This window comes from Triticum dicoccoides, chromosome 4B (assembly GCF_002162155.2).
Source record: "Triticum dicoccoides isolate Atlit2015 ecotype Zavitan chromosome 4B, WEW_v2.0, whole genome shotgun sequence".
Taxonomy (NCBI): domain Eukaryota; kingdom Viridiplantae; phylum Streptophyta; class Magnoliopsida; order Poales; family Poaceae; genus Triticum; species Triticum dicoccoides.
In genome coordinates, this window is record NC_041387.1 from 99345856 (window position 1) to 99361112 (window position 15257).

The window sequence follows — 15257 nt, forward strand, 5'->3', positions numbered from 1 at the left end:
GCTTGTCGCTCATCGGGCCTCTTGGTACCTTGGTTGGTCCTCCCGGCAAGCTCCTCTTGCCGGGGCCTTGTTGCCTTGCCGGAGCGCGTGGCGTTTTGCGGCAAGTTCCTTGGAGTGCCTTGGTTGGCCTTCCCGGCAAGCTCCTCTTGCCGGGGCCTTGTCTCCTGAGCTTAAATACTTTGTTCTTGAATGGCTCCAAGGGAACCACAGAGGATCTTGGCGTTCGCCCGGCAAGCCTTGCCGCGGGGTGCTGCAACTGCCCGTGCACAAGTTCGGGGTACTAGGGTACCCCTATTCTAGTACACCGACAAGGCGTCCAGTCAAAGCCGAGGAAGAAGGTCGAGTGTGATCTCCCATGATTTGGTGACCTCTATTTTCTGGGTGTGGATACAACTGTGGATGCTCCTCTAGAACATGGGTAAAATCCCCGTGTGTGATCCCTTCTGGAACATCTGGTAGTGCTGCAGCTACTAACGGATTTCAGTACCGTCAACCGGCGACCAATCATGCAATTTGATTAAAAAAACAAAGCTCGCGGACCATCTATTACATCTCATGGCAAAGAATGACAGCAATTCCAACATGAACTATGTGAACTCCAAGTACAATGGTAGAAATGCCGACCCAACACTACAAAAAAATGACACATCCATGACATTTTGGGCCGAACGATTTTTTTTCCTGTCATACTTATGACACTTCTATGACGATAATTTTGACAAAACCCGGTATCATCATAGATGTGATGGGCTCCTACTTCTATGACAAAAAATCATGACAAAAAATGGGCTTTTCGTCCTGAGCGGGCCGGAGACGCAACTGTATGACATTCTTTGGGCCGTCCATGACGGAAAAAATCATGGTAGAAGCGAGGGTGAGGAAAATACCGGGGTGTTCCCGGTTACGGTGGGTGGTCGGGGCCGAGCGATGCATGGAGGTTTGCGCGTTTCTCTCATACACGCACGCGCATGGGTGTGAGGCGTTGGGCTCTAACTGGACCCGAGTGAGGCATTGCCTAACTGAACCCGAGTGATTGCACTGCAGGCTAAGCGTTACTAAACCCGAGCGATCGATCAATGGCTGTTAACTGTGTTGGAAATATGCCCTAGAGGCAATAATAAAATGGTTATTATTATATTTCTTTGTTCATGATAATTGTCTGTTATTCATGCTATAATCGTGTTATCCAGAAATCGTAATACACGTGTGAATACATAGACCACAACGTGTCCCTAGTGAGCCTCTAGTTGACTAGCTCGTTGATCAACAGATAGTCATGGTTTCCTGACTATGGGCATTGGATGTCATTTATAACGGAATCACATCATTAGGAGAATGATGTGATGGACAAGATCCAATTCTAAGCATAGCTCAAAGATCGTGTAGTTCGTTTAGCTAGAGCTTTTCCAAATGTCAAGTATCATTTCCTTAGACCATGAGATTGTGCAACTCCCGGATACCGTAGGAGTGCTTTGGGTGTGCCAAACGTCACAACGTAACTGGGTGACTATAAAGGTACACTACGGGTATCTCCAAAAGTGTCTGTTGGGTTGGCACGAATCGAGACTGGGATTTGTCACTCCGTATGACGGAGAGGTATCTCTGGGCCCACTCGGTAATGCATCATCATAATGAGCTCAATGTGACCAAGTGTCTGGTCACGGGATCATGCATTGCGGTAGAGTAAAGTGACTTGCCGGTAACAAGATTAAACGAGGTATTGGGATACCGACGATCGAATCTCGGGCATGTAACGTACCGATTGACAAAGGGAATTGTATACGGGATTACTTGAGTCCTTGACATCGTGGTTCATCTAATGAGATCATCGAGGAGCATGTGGGAGCCAACATGGGTATCCAGATCCCGCTGTTGGTTATTGACCGGAGAGGCATCTCGGTCATGTCTGCATGTCTCCCGAACCCGTAGGGTCTACACACTTAAGGTTCGGTGACGCTAGGGTTCTAGAGATATGAGTATGCAGTAAAACAAAAGTTGTTCGGAGTCCCGGATGAGATCCCGGACGTCATGAGGAGTTCCAGAATGGTCCGGAGGTAAAGAATTATATATAGGAAGTGAAGTTTCGGCCATCGGGAAAGTTTCGGGGGTTACCGGTATTGTACCGAGACCACCGGAAGGGTCCCGGGGGTCCACCGGGTGGGGCCACCTATCCCGGAGGGCCCCATGGGCTGAAGTGGGAGGGGAACCAGCCCCTGGTGGGCTGGTGCGCCCCCCGTGCGCCTAGGGTTGGAAACCCTAGGGGTGGGGGCGCCTCCACTTGCCTTGGGGGCAAGACACCCCCTTGGCCGCCGCCCCCCCTTGGAGATCCCATCTCCTAGGGCTTGTGCCCCCCCTAGGGGCCCTATATAAAGAGGGGGGGAGGGAGGGCAGACACACCCATGCTCTTGGCGCCTTCCTCTCCCTCTGCTACACCTCTCCCTCTCGCAGACGCTTGGCGAAGCCCTGCCGAGATCGCTGCTGCATCCACCACCACGCCGTCATGCTACTGGATCTTCATCAACCTCTCCTTCCCCCTTGCTGGATCAAGAAGGAGGAGACGTCTCCCTGACCTTACATGTGTTGAATGCGGAGGCGCCGTCCGTTCGGCGCTAGGATCTCCGGTGATTTGGATCACGACGAGTACGACTCCCTCAACCCCGTTCTCTTGAACGCTTCCGCTCGCGATCTACAATGGTATGTAGATGCACTCATCTCTCTCGTTGCTAGATGAACTCATAGATTGATCTTGGTGAAAGCGTAGAATTTTTTTATTTTCTGCAACGTTCCCAAACAAACTGAACCCGATCGAGCGATTCCTTCGCTACTGTCGGATTTCGGGTTCCGCAAACCCTTGAGAGGTTCGAACTCTGGGGTGCGTGCGAAAATCTCAACCTACCTAGCCTGCTTACTCGCAATTCTCCTAAGCCTGGAGCGACGAACTCGAAGAGACAAGGAGACACAACAGTTTATCCTGGTTCGGTCCACCTTGCGGTGTAATACCCAACTCCAGCGTTTTGGTGGATTGCCTCGAAGGGCTGAGGATGAACTAGTACAGTGGATGAACTGGCCTCAGAAGGTGAGGTGTTCTTGAGCTCAAGAGAGCTGGTGGGATGTGAACTATATCAGATGCCCCTCTACGGTGGTGGCTAAGTCCTATTTATAGTGACCTTGGTCCTCTTCCCAAATGTTGGCGGGAAGGGATCCCACAACGGCCGGATTTGAAAGGGGACAAGTAGTACAGCTTATCCTGACAAAAGTATTCTTCGCCTGCGAAAAGCCCCTGGTCGTGACGCTGCGGTGGGCTTGGTGATGACCTCCATTATGCCGTCCTGGCGGTCTTGGTCTTGTTGCACTAGAATGGAACCCTTTGGTTGATTCCTCATGACTCCGCGCCCGCGGCTTGCCTCCCTTGCACCGAAGAGGAAAATGGCGCTCTGTGCCCTCCTGGCCTTGGTCGTCATGGCTCACATTAGCTGAGCCTCGTGAGGTGCACCTTGCATAGAACTCTCCGCCCCTCAGGAGCCAGCCTGAAGAGGCCGATCCCCTCAGGGGTCTTGGCGTCGTCTGCCTCATGAGGCTTGGCTCCTCGCGAGGGTCTTGAGCTGTTGATGTCGTAGTTGGGCCGTACCAGGCCGTCGATGGAGCCACATGGTGGGCTGCAGGCAGGCAAGTCTGGATACCCCCATAGCCCCCGGGCCCAAGACGCGCTCGGACTTGGCTTCCAGGCGAAGCCAAAGGGCAAGTGAGGAGCGCCGCGGGCCGTAACCACCTGCGGCCTTGATAACGCATGACGATTGATGGGACGTGGGCGTCTCCACTTCCCCACGCCGCCTCGACAACTGTTCAACTTGACAGATCGATGCGGCATGCAGGAAATCATCATGGCACGAGGTCGTGGAGGCTGGCGGTTGGCCTTCCTTGGCTATAAATGTGGGAGAGTGGCAGAACCCTCGCTCATCTCTCCTTCATCTTGCTACCACCCGCTTCTCTCCTTCTTCATCTTGCTCTCATGGCGTCGCCAAGGAGGTTTTCAGCGACCGAGAAGGGGAAGGCTTCTAAGGAGGGACCAACCTCTCCGGCTCCCAAGAGAGGCCGCGGACATCCCCGCAAGCATCCCGCGGCTCCTGCGGCGGCCCCTAGGGGGTGCGGGCATGCACCCCCCAGAGCCGGCGCTTCTCTTGGTGCCTGCGAAGGCACCTCTTCTTGCGGTGTGGGCCACCGGCTTCAGAGCAGCCCCCATGACGAGGGGAGGCGCGCCGTGATCGTGCGCCCGCCTCGGCCGCGCTTCTCCTCGCTGGACGTGCTCCCTGAATTCATGGTTTGGTCAGAGAGCCTGGCCGGCACCTTGCTCCGGCTTCCGTGTTTCTTCTCCGGCGAGCTTCCTTCCTCCGGGCTTGATGGTCTCTGGCTGCAGGCCGATGGCTGCTGCAGCAGGGCATGGGTCGGGGCCGAGGGCGCCGCCTCCGGCAGCATGGTCCCGACCCGTGGCTGGCAGACATTCGACCGTGCGTGAGGCCTGGGTGGGAGGTGCACCCTCCACTTCAAGTACGACGGTCTGGCGACCCTCTATGTGAGGGTGTTCAGGGAGGACGGCCGCCGCGTGGGGTGCTGCCCGAAGGATGGCAGCGATGACGAAGGTGGTAAGGTGAGCTTGGCCTTGGCGACGCGCACTCCTCTTCCCGCGAGGGCAGCTCTTCCTCGGATGAGAGCTCGAGCAGTGGTGGCTACGACCGGCCCCCACGTCACCGTGCTCGGGCCGAGGATGTCGGTGGTTCGTCCCGCCGCAGCACTCCAGTGAAGCTGTAGAGGAGCCCGGCGTGAGTTTGGGGCCCGCCGAACTTGGACTCAAGACCGGCCGCAGCCCCGGGTCGCCTATGGGGGAACTGGTGGAGTGCTGGGCCACCTTCAGGCGTTGCTTGAGGATGCGGCGCTGGTGCCGGGTTCGTTCGCCTTCGGGCTTTCTTTGTTTAGCCTTTCCTTTCTCCTGTAATTCGAAAAAAGATGATGTACCCTGCCAGGGCGTGTAACGAACTATGGAAGTTATGCTATGCTTTGCTATCTTGGTGTTGTGTTGTAATGTTTACACTCTGAGTAAGCCATGATAGGAAAACTTAGCTTGACATGTGTGCAGTAGCTTTCCACCTCGCAAAGACCTGGCTTCAGGCATTCAACGGGGCCCCCTTCTTGGGGAGCTGAAGATTGCAGACCTCAGGAGATGCCTCGGGGTCACAGGAGCTGCCGCAGAACTGCTGCAGGGCTGGTTTAAAGGAAAAGGAAAACTGACGGACACCTCACTCCTCTTTATGTGAGCCCCTTGCCATAGATTAGCTCTGACTTAATGCACCACGTCGCGCTGCCCGGGGGGCACGGATATGAGGGGTGCTGGTGCCTGTGAAGTTGATCGAGGGCTCCTCGCAAGGACGAGGCCGGAACACCAGGTGCAACGTGGTTCGGCGCGGTGTGCGCATATGAGGGTAGGCCCAAGGCGCACACACCTGCCTAGCCCCCACGCACGAGGTGCGCGAGGGTGAGTGACGGGCAACTTCCACCTCTATGCTATCCTCAGGCCAAAGACAAACGAGCGAGAGAAGAAATTAACTGGGCGAAGCAAAATCGAGAGCACCAAATCCATTGAAGATCACTAAAAACTGCAAGCAACTTCGGAAAGAAAATGAACAGCTGCGTTCGGCACCTAATCTAGTCTTCTCACCAGCGCGGAGCTAAGTGATGCCACTAAGACGTGGGAGGGAGCCCCCATGAGGCCCTAGGGCGACTCTGAGGAGACTCCGGGGCGTGTACAACCCCACTCATTATTACGTGAGAGTGTCACAAGCGGAGACCTTCATAGGCCGGAGCCTTTCTTCAGGGGTAGAACTTCTGGAGGTGCTGGATGTTCCAGGCATTCTGGATGGGGACCCCATCCTGTGTCTCCAGGCACGCGCTGCCAGGCCTGGAGACACGACAATCCTACATGGGCCCTCCCACATGGGAGAGAGCTTGTGCAACCCCTCCCTGGAGAGCACCTGCCTTAGGACGAGGTTGCCCACCTCTAACGTCCTGGAGCTAATGTTGTGGCAGTGAACCGCCGTAGCGCCTGCTGGTATCTTGCCGCCCGAAGTGAGGCTTGATGGCGGCATTCCTCCCCCAGCACGAGATCCATCCCCCGCGTGGCGTCCTGATGCGCCTTGTCGAACGCCAGGACCCGCGTGGAGCGATGCTTGATCTCGTGTGGGAGAACCGCTTCTCGTCCATAGATGAGGAAGAACAACATCTCTCCTGTTGGCTTGGTCGCGGTGGTGTGGATGGACCACATCATGGACTGCAGTTTGTCGAGCCAGCCCCTATCGCAGGCCTCGAGCTTCTTCCTGAAGGTCCCTGTCTTGAGGCCCCGCAGGACTTCTGCATTGGCCCGCTCAGCCTGGCCATTGCTCCGGGGTTGTGCCACTGAGGCGTAGCATATCTGCGTTCCAAGGTTAGCACAATATGTTTTGAAAAGGTTGCTAGTGAACTGCGAGCCGTTGTCGGTGATGATGTGGTTAGGGACCCCACACCGGCTCACGATCCCCTTGATGAACTTGATGGCTGACCCAGCTAGGATGGTGCGGACGACTTCTACCTCCGCCCACTTGGTGAATTTGTCGATGGCGATGTAGAGGCATCGGTAGCCCCCTGGCGCTCGAGGGAACGGCCCTAAGATGTCCAACCCCCAGACGGCGAACGACCATGTGAGCGGGATTGTCTGGAGGCCTTGTGCGGGCTGGTGGATTTTCTTGGCGTGGAACTGGCATGCTTCATAGGAGCACACCAGCTCTATGGCGTCGCTGAGCATGGTGGGCCAGTAGAAATCGCTGCGGAACGCATTGCCCACTAGAGTGCGTGATGAGGAATGATGCCCGCAGTCCCCACCATGTATGTCCGCTAGCAGCTCAAGCCCCTATTCCCTGGAGATGCATCACAACAAAATGTCATTGGGCCTCTTACGATATAACTCACCATCCTGAATGCAGTATGCGGTGGCTTGACGAGCCACGCGCTCGGCATCCTCCTCCTTCTCTGGCAAGGTCCCTTGAAGCAAGTACGCCTTGAAATCTTCAGTCTAGCACCCCTCCTGAGGCTCGAGCGCAAGCAACAGGCGGGCCCCCGTGGGGTGGCCACAGGCTGGGGCTCCCATCCCAGGTGCCTGAGGCAAGTCCTCCTGAGGTGGTGCTGGAGTCGTTGGGGGGGGGGGGGAGCCACAGATGGCTTGAAGAGCCGCTCCTCAAACACCCCCGACTCCTGAGGGAGCCTGCGGAAGGCTCTCTTGGCGATATCATCCGCCTCCTTGTTCGTTCCTCGCGGCACGTGCTGCAGCTCCAAGCCCATGAACCGCGTCTCCATCTTGCACACCTCTTCTAGGTACGCCTCCATGTGCTCATCCTTGGGCGTGTATTACTTGTTGGAGAAGTTGATGAGGAGCTGAGAGTCGCCCTTGATGGTGAGGCGCTTCACCCCAAGCGCCACCGCGGCCCAGAGACCAGCAAGCAGGCCCTCGAACTCCACAATGTTGTTGGAGACCTTCTCGTCCTACTGGAAGCAGAGTTGTACCACATAGTAGAGCTTGTCCTTGGTGGGCGAGATGAGGACGACCCCTGCTCCTGCGCCTTGTCGTGCGAATGCTCTGTCAAAGTACATGATCCGCCCGTTTGGTTCCTCGTCTCCGGGTAAGAGGGAGTGGTCCTCGCTCACCCCGTGGTCGGGGATGTCAGTCCATTCGGCCATGAAGTTCGCGAGGGCTGCACCCTTGATGACCCTGGTGGTGCTGAACTCGAGGTGGAATGCATGAAGCTCGATGTTCCATTCTGCAACTTGCCCGGCGGCGTTCAGACTCCGAAGCACCCTCTCTATTGGGTATGCCGAGACAACCTTGATGGGGTGGCCTTGAAAGTAGTGGCGCAGCTTTCAGGAGGCAATAAGGAGTGCGAGCATGAGTTTTTGAGGCATGGGGTAGCGTGCCCGTGCCTCCCTTAGTACCATGCTGACGAAGTAGACAGGGTGCTCAACGAGGGGAGAGGCATCAGTTGAGTCTTGCTCTTCTTGTGGGTGCGGGTCTTCGATGGCTTCACGAGGTCAGTCCTCAGGAGCCCCCCAGCTGTGGGGTCAACCGCAGACTCAGGAGGGACATCGACCACTGGGTTGGCCGAGGCCCCAAGCGCATTGTCCCGAGGAAGCTCCGTGTTGCTTGGTGGTTGAGCGTTCTGCCAAGGGTCCTTGGACGGGCGCTCCTTCCTTAGCGCCACCAGGGCGGAACTGGCTGAGTGGGGGGTGGCTGCCAGATAGACCACCAAGGGCTCAAGAGGGCGCGGTGCCACCATCGCCGGCGGGCTGGTCAGGTATCTCTTGAGGTCTTGAATGGCTACTTCTGCCTCTGGGGTCCACTCGAATGGCTCCTTCCTTTTCATCAGCTTGAAGAACGGGAGGGCGCACTCCCCCAGCTTGGAGATGAAGCGCCCAAGCGAGGTTATGCAGCCCGCCAGCTTCTGCATCTCCTTCAGGGTCTGCGGGGGGCTCATGTCCTCTATTGCCTTGACCTTCTCTGGATTAGACTCGATCCCTCTATGTGACACCAGGAAGCCCAACAGTTTACCAGAGGGGACCCCGAACACACACTTCTCTGGATTGAGCCAAAGATCCACCTTGCGCAGGCTAGCAAACATCTCCTCCAGATCTGTTATCACAGTCCTGGCCTACCGAGACTTCACCACTATGTCATCAACATAGGCCTCTGTGTTTCTCCCAAGTTGCGAGCCCATGGCGATATGCATTAGCCGCTGGAAGGTAGCCCCGACATTACGCAGCCCGAAGGGCATATAGGTGTAGCAGTACACCCCGCAAGAGGTCTGGTAACACGCAAGTATACATGATAGTTGTAGCCTCTTTCGATAAGTAAGAGTTTCGAACCCAATGAGGAGCTAAAGGTAGAACAAATACTCTCTCAAGTCCTATGGCCACTGATACGACTCTATGCACGCTTGACATTCGCTTTACCTACAACAAGTATGAAACTAGAAGTACTTTGCAGGTCAGATAGGATAGGTTTGCAAGATAATAAAGAACACGTAAATAAAAAGTAGGGGCTGTTTAGATAAATAAACAATAAATTAAATATGGCGAGTATGGAAAAGTGGTGGTAGGAGTTGTGAAATTGTCCCTAAGCAATTGACTACTTTACTAGACCGGTAATCACTATTGCAATTCTATTTGAGGGAGAGGCATAAGCTAACATACTTTCTCTTCTTGGATCATATGAACTTATGATTGGAACTCTAGCAAGCATCTGCAACTACTAAAGATCAGTAAGGTAAAACCCAACCATAACATTAAAGTATCAAGTCCCCTTTATCCCATACGCAAACAACCTACTTACTCGGGTCTGTGCTTCTGTCACTCTCGCCATCCACCATAAGCAAATCATAAACATATTGCAAACCCTACATCGGGAATCCCTCACGCTTGTGCGACACGGAGAGCACCATAGGACAGCACCAATAATGAAACATGCAACTCAAACCAATCATAGCAATTCATCAATCACCGATAGGACAATGAAAATCTACTCAGAGATCATAGGATGGCAACACATCATTGGATAATAATATGAAGCATAAAGCACCATGTTCAAGTAGAGGGTATAGAGGGTCACGGGAGAGTGGACCGCTAAATATAGATGGGGGAAGGTGATGGAGATGTTGCTGAAGATGGCAGAGGTGTTGGTGAAGATTGCGGTGATGATGATGGCCCCAGGCGGTGTTCCAGCACCACCGGAAGCAAGGGGGAGAGAGCCCCCCTTCTTCTTCTTCTTCTTCCTTGACCTTCTCCCTAGATGGGATAAGGGTTTCCCCTCTGGTCCTTGGCTCCCATGGCTTGGGAGGGGCGAGAGCCCCTCCAAGATTGGATCTATCTCTCTGTTTCCGCGTTCTGGAATTCTGCCCTCGCACCGTTTCTTTTATATCCGGAGATCCGTAACTCCAATTGGATTGAAACCTTCGCCAAGATCTTTTTCCAAAAATTAGCTTTCTTGTGGCCAAAGAAGAGAGTGAACCACCTTACGGGTGGCCCAGGAGAGTGCCAGGCACGCCCAGGGGGGAGGGCGCACCCCCCTATCTCCTGGCCACCTCGGGCACCGTTTCGTGTTGATTCTTCCTCCGGAAAATCCCAAATATTCCAAAATAATTCTCATTCCGTTTTTATCCTGTTTGGATTCCGTTTGATATTGGGTTTCTACGAAACATAAAACATGCAACAAACAGGAACTAGCACTGGGCACTGGATCAATATGTTAGTCCCAAAAAATAGTATAAAAAGTTGCCAAAAGTATATGAAAGTTGAATAATATTGGCATGGAACAATCAAAAATTATAGATACGACGGAGACGTATCAGCATTCCCAAGCTTAATTCCTGCTCGTCCTCGAGTAGGTAAATGATAAAACAGATATTTTTTGATGTGGAATGCTACCTAGCATAATCTTGATCATATGTCTAATCATGGCATGAATATTAAGACACGAGTGATTCAAAGCAATAGTCTATCATTTGACATAAAAACAATAATAGTTAGGGCATCCCAACAAACAATCATGTCTTTCAAAACATCAATGCTTCAGAACGCTATCCCTACAAAATCATATAGTCTGGTATGCTCCCTTTTCTTAACACAAGGTACCCTCATGCCTATCCCGGTGTCAGCCAAGCAATTGTTTCATACTTTAGTATTCTCAATTTTTTTCAACTTTCACGCAATACATGAGCGTGAGCCATGGATATAGCACTATGGGTGGAATAGAATATGATGATGGAGGTTATGTGGAGAAGACAAAAAGGGAGAAAGTCTCACGTCGACGCGCTAATCAACGGGCTATGGAGATGCCCATCAATTGATGTCAATGCAAGGAGTAGGGATTGCCATGCAACGGATGCACTAGAGCTATAAGTGTATGAAAGCTCAAACTGAAACTAAGTGGGTGTGCATCCAACTTGCTTGCTCACGAAGACCTAGGGCATTTGAGGAAGCCCATCGTTGGAATATGCAAGCCAAGTTCTATAATGAAAAGTTCCCACTAGTATATGAAAGTGACAACATAAGAGACTCTCTATATGAAGAACATGGTGCTACTTTGAAGCACAAGTGTGGAAAAAGGATAGTAACATTGCCCCTTTTTTTGGGTGGGCTTCTTTGGCCCCCCTTTTTTATTTAGGCTTCTTTGGCTTTCCTTTTTTCTTCTTTTTTTCATGGGGCAATGCTCTATAATGATGATCATCACACTTTTATTTACTTACAACTCAATATTACAACTCGATACTAGAACAAAGATATGACTCTATATGAATGCTTCCGGCGGTGTACCGGGATGTGTAATGATCTAGCGTAGCAATGACATCAAAAAACAGACAATCCATGAAAACATCATGCTAGCTATCTTACGATCATGCAAAGCAATATGACAATGAATGCTCAAGTCATGTATATGATGATGATGAAAGTTGCATGGCAATATATCTCGGAATGGCTATGGAAATGCCATGATAGGTAGGTATGGTGGCTGTTTTGAGGAAGATATAAGGAGGCTTATGTGTGATTGAGCGTATCGTATCACGGGGTTTGGATGCACCGGCGAAGTTTGCACGAACTCTCGAGGTGAGAAAGGGCAATGCACGGTACCGAAGTGGCTAGCTATGATGGAAGCGTGAGAGTGCGTATAATCATGGACTCAACATTAGTCATAAAGAACTCACATACTTATTGCAAAAATTTATTAGCCCTTGAAACAAAGTACTACGCACATGCTCCTAGGGGGGAGGTTGGTAGGAGTTAACCATCGCGCGCCCCCGACCTTCACGCAAAGATAAACAATCAAAATACAATGTGCGCCAATTTGGTTACATAGTTAATAGACAATATGTGCATGCTTCGAGAATCACAAACCTTAACACCAACATCCTTACTAAACACAACCATCTACTAGTACCTCCCACATATTATCACCTCTATATCGCAAAACTATTGCAAGGAATCAAACATATCATATTCAGCGATCTACAAGTTTATGTAGGATTTTATGACTAACCATGTGAATGACCAATTCCTGTCATCTCTCTAAATTGATATAAGTGAAGCAAGAGAGTTTAATTATTTCTACAAAAGATATGCCCACGCATCTAACAAATATAAGTGAAGAAAAAGAGCATTCTACAAATGGCGGTTTTCTATGTGAAGAGAAATAGGCAATCCAGACTTCAAATGATATAAGTGAAGCACATGAAGCATTCTATAAAGCCATACTCAAAAGATTTAAGTGAAGTGCAATGAGCATTCTATAAATCAACCAAAGGACTATCTCATACTAGCATGGTGTATAAAAGAAAAGTGAAAACTAAATGCAAAAGACGCTCCAAGGTTGCACATATCACATGAACGAAACAAATCCGAAAACATACCGATACTTTTTGAAGAAAGAGGGGATGCCTTCCGGGGCATCCCCAAGCTTAGACGCTTGAGTCTCCTTGAATATTTACTTGGGATGCCTTGGGAATCCCCAAGCTTGAGCTCTTGCCTCTCTTCCTTTTCCTCATATCGAGACCTCCTCGATTAGACACTTCATCCACACAAAACTTCAACAGAAAAGTCGGTAAGATCCGTTAGTATAATAAAGCAAATCACCACTCTAAGTAATGTAACAAACCAATTCATATTTTATTTTCGCATTGTGTCTACTGTAATATACTTTTCCATGGCTTAATCCACTAATATAAATTGATAAATTCATCAAAACAAGCAAACTATGCATCAAAAACAGAATCTGTCAAAAACAGAACAGTCTGTAGCAATATGAACATCCACCATAGTTATGATACCCCAAAAATTCTACCAAAATTAGGAACAATAAAAAAAGTTGTATATCAAGACAGTGCAAAAAGAATAAGAATAGTTTGACGTTCCAGTTAAAAATGTAAAATCGCGAACTACAGCCAAAGTTTCTGTCCTGCACCATACAAACCAACAAGCATTGTAAACATCCTAAAGGAAAACCTTGCCACATTATTTTTATAATACAATGGAATTGTACAAGGGGATAATTATTTTTGATGAAAAGTTTCTGTAATCAAGATTCACAAAGTTTTCGTGAGCATGAACAAAGTTCAAGGCTAGCTCCCACTTCAACAATGCTTGTCTTTCTCACTTTCACTTTCCTTTTTGAAAAGTTTTTAGGTTCCCCTCTTTATTTTGTTTTGTTTTTAGACTATATAAAAGCACTCAACAGAAATAAAAGACTCTCTAAAACTTCCGGGTTGTCTCCCTGGCAGCGCTTTCTTTAAAGCCATTAAGCTAGGCATATAGTGCTCAAGTAATGGATGCACCCGGATCCCAAGGTATATCAAAGCCAAGTTTAATTAACAATGATTTGTAATTTAGTAGTGAGCACAAAGTAACATAAATCATGCAGCAACAAAGTCTAACTCTCTTCCTATGCATCGGCATATCATAAAAGAACAATTCATGCACACCAAGTAAAGGCCAATGCATAGTATAAACAGTCTCTTGCAATTTTATCATATTGGAAACATAGAGAGGTGGAGATATAGTTCCTCTCTCATAATAATTTCAAGTAGGAGCAGCAAGCACATGCATATCACATTCATCAAAATCATCATGTGCAATGGTAAAAGGCAACCCATCAATATAATCCTTAGTAAGCACAAACTTCTCCGATATAGTGTAGTAGGGAGAATTCAAAAAGATAATAGGACTATCATGCGTGGGTGCAATAGCAACAATTTCATGTTTAACATAAGGAACTATAGCAAGTTCATCTCCATAAGCATAATTCATATTGGCATCTTGACCACAAGCATAGCAATCATCATCAAAAAGGGATATTTCAAGAGAATCAATGGGATCATAGCAATCATCATAGCTATCATCCTTCGATAAGCACGAAGGGGAATTAAACAATGTATGAGTTGAAGAGTTACTCTCATTAGAAGGTGGGCACGGGTGATCAATCCGCTCTTCCTCCTTTTGTTCTTCGCGCTCCTCATCATCTTTTTCATCCAATGAGCTCACAGTTTCATCATTTTCTTCTTCCATAGCTTACTGCAAAATATTAGTATCTTCTTGGACAGCGGAGACTTTCTCAATAAACACATTAATATTGTAACTGTATTCATAATTTTCATAGCAATATTTCAATATAGAAAAATTTTCAGGCCTATAAACATCATCATCTAAAGCTTCATACTTTTAAACAAAGATTCAATTTCATAGGCAGCCTTAAAAGCAACAAATTCTTCAATTCGTTCAACATCATAGTAATCATATATACCATTAGCATAAGAAGCTAATGTTTCATTATCATTAAATTTGCATGAAAAGGGAAGGTGTGGAGCCTTCATCCTAGAGCAACAAGTAATATCATATCTCAAGCATAGATCCCGGGCATACCAACGCAACATATTAATTTGATCCCATAGTAGTTTCCCTTTTTATGTCAAGCGATAATCCCTAAAGTATTCACGTTGATCCAACGTTACTCCCATAACATAAATGAATGGGGTTTTCTCAGGATTATCAAAGTAGTACATAATATCCTGAACATAACGAGCATCGAGGGTTTTAGGAGGTTCCCCATCTCCATGAGTAGCAAGTACACCTAATTTTTTTGGTATTTCGTGTTCCATATCCATAACTAAAGATAGAGAACAATTTAGAACAGCAAATAAAAATTACTTAGTGATAAAGCAAACAAGCACACACGAGAATATTCACCCCACGCTATGACTCCCCGGCAACGGCGCCAGAAAAAGGTCTTGATAACCCGCAAGTATACGTGATAGTTGTAGCCTCTTTCGATAAGTAAGAGTGTCGAACCTAACCAGGAGCTAAAGGTAGAACAAATACTCTCTCAAGTCCTATCGGCCACTGATACGACTCTACGCATGCTTGACGTTCGCTTTAATTGGAAAAACTATGAAACTAGAAGTACTTTGTAGGTGTGATAGGATAGGTTTGCAAGATAATAAAGAACACGTAAATAAAAAGTAGGCCCTGTTTAGATAAATAAACAATAAAGTAAATATAGCGAGTATGGAAAAGTGGTGGTAGGAGTTGTGAAATTGTCCCTAAGCAATTGACTACTTTACTAGACCAGTAATCACTATTGCAATTCTATTTGAGAGAGAGGCATAAGCTAACATACTTTCTCTTCTTGGATCATATGCACT